The following is a 2,785-nucleotide window of genomic DNA, read 5'->3' on the forward strand; positions in this document are numbered from 1 at the left end:
CAACGCTCAGTTACAGTCGTACCTGTTTCCTGGAACAAAACTAAAAGGCGGAGGCCTAAATCACAAAGACTGAATAATACGGATTGAATCATCCCTTTCGCTTAAAACAACTGATTTATTAAAGTCGTGTTTAGAGACGAGTACAAAGAAAATAGCGTTTCCACACCATCTTTAACTTGTAATGTGTAACTTTATGCGTTCTAAATGAAAAAGATGTACATGTAACAGAGAAATAGTAAGATTGAGACCTTGTGTTGCATGGCCGCTTCGTAGACAGACCAGAAAATGCTCTAAAAGTACAATCTCGGTTTAAACACTCTCTCGACTTTCATTTAATTCTCGTATACTTAATTCTTGTTTTTCCAGCGAACACTCGCCGCATGTTTGACCAAAATCTGAGAATAGTCTTCATCTAAAAAACTGTACAAAAACAATGACAAAGGTGTACAGCTAGTGGGGCAGGTGATCAAATCAACATTAAAAACTCTCACAATAGTTTAGAAAAGAGTATTTCAGTATCAGGTATTTGTTATACCGATACATATTTCTGTTGTGAAAACATATTTCCTGTATAAACGACCTTTTCAAAGAGGGTGTATTATAATGTTATGGTTCTTAATTTTGATCGCATTACAACAAGTCGACATAGCCCCTCTAGAAAATCTGACAAAAGTGGACAAAACAGAAGAAATGTAGCACTCGCTAGATGATTATAATTGTGACCTATGGGAAGTACACGCAGTCCTGGGCTTTAATGTCGAGCGGGAATGTTGAAAGAAACGAGTACGACAAATAAAATGCGAACATCGTCTTCAGCTATCTGAACAAGAGATCTTGATGTATCGGTGTAAGAAATAAAAAAGTAAAACAACGTTTACAAAAATATACCCAAATGATCACGGGTGTTTTTTTCTGTATTCATATGATAATTGTCTTAGTGTTTTGGGTTCTTCAGTTACATAGGGATTTTGTTTGCACAAAAATTCCTTCATATTTTGTGTCTGTAGCCTTTTCAAGAGGGTGTACAACCTCAAACTTTACTGAATGTGTAGTTTTCAGAGCAATGGCTAGATATATTTCAGTTGAAAGTGTAAAACAGCAAAACTTACTTTTCGTGTTGACGGTTCATTGTATGGATATGGAAATGGATAGTTGTCCTAAAAAGAAATACCGACTTAGTCAAACGCTCTCAAGTAAAAGTTTCTTTATTTTCATTCATTTCTATAAACGCTGAATGCTGACCGCTCTTAGAGAGAAGGCCTCGCCTACAGTCATAGTAATGACATATAAAGTCCAACAAACAAAATTTGAACAGCGTCATCCATAACCCTAACCCTGAGTAAAATGACAGTCACAGTAGATCGAGAGGAGGTTTTTCTGTATATACATTATGAGCCTTTTCTTAAATGACGTATACACTTACTCTGGGTAACTAGGAAATTACAACTGTGCCCCCATAGAACTTGTTTGGTGTCTGTATAGAGGGAAAGCATGGACAATAAGGTTTATTCTATATCTATGTGAGTGCATAATAATAAAAATAATAATAACCTAAGAAAATGGTAATAAATAAAGTATTAGAAAGGCATGAAACCATGATACACGAGCAAAAATATTGAATAAAATGTGATGAATTAATGTAAAATATGTTTTCTTTGTACAGTTAAGAAGCTTCATCTAGACCCCTGCATTATTGAGACCCCCAAATAAGACAAGTTCCACTCGGATAATGAACACCTCGGGGAAAAATCATTTGAAATGTAGGTTTGTCAAAAAGAAAGAATAATATTTTATCTGGTTTAGTTGTATTTAAAAATAAATAAATAAAATAAATAAATAAAATCCCTTTCTTAAAAACATTGTGTCAAACTTATTTTGTAGCCTGATTCTCGTCTCGTCGTGTATTGACCACATATTTATCAGACTTATAAAAGCAGTGTGAACCTTTGTAGAAGTATTAAAGTAAGTCTTATAAAACAAAGAGATCCGATAAATGACTTTGTTACAACACAACGGATATGAAACTACATTTGGTAACCTTTTATTCAAGCCTTAAAGCATGTTTATGCTTTAAAATCAGTAAGTGTTATACAAATGTACAATACAACACTTGATTTTGGGAAAAATTTTGAAAACTAACATACATATGCCAATCTGAAGTGCTGACCTTCCTGAATGACATCATTTTGTGTGTGTGTGTGTGTGTGTGTGTGTGTGTGTGTGTGTGTGTGGGGATTATTTTTAAAATAATCAAATTTTAAAAACACTGCAACAACCACATTTGTCAACATGATTTCTTTTGTAATATGTTTTGGCCTCATATTTACTATGAAACACGGTCCACCTTAAAATGTAACATATTGTATATATGTTTTAACGGTGTAGGTATTTTCTACCGCAGGATATCAGCAGTCTGGTGTGGTGTGCGCTTTTTCATTTAGCTTGATCTGTGCTTTTTAAGAGCAATTAAAAATTCTCAGGATAAAGACCTCACGTGTGATGTTTCATTCAAGCACGGTTTACGACTCAGCAGGTATTCAAAGAATGCTTGTCATGGTGACATGGACATTTTTGGAAAGTCTTTTCACATCTGTAGTTGACTTAAACTTTTTAAATGAACTGGAACGTTATGGGGGTTGATGCCTACAAAAGTCATAAAATCTCTCTTCAAAGACCAGCATACAAAGCGGGTACATCACATATTGTAACTTTCTACATATATTTTTCAGTAGATAACCAATAGTATATTGATAGTATATGATATTTATCACATTGATAAAGGTCA

This window comes from Sinocyclocheilus rhinocerous, unplaced genomic scaffold, assembly GCF_001515625.1.
Source record: "Sinocyclocheilus rhinocerous isolate Xijiao unplaced genomic scaffold, SAMN03320098_v1.1 scaffold3986, whole genome shotgun sequence".
In the NCBI taxonomy this organism is placed as follows: Eukaryota; Metazoa; Chordata; class Actinopteri; order Cypriniformes; family Cyprinidae; genus Sinocyclocheilus; species Sinocyclocheilus rhinocerous.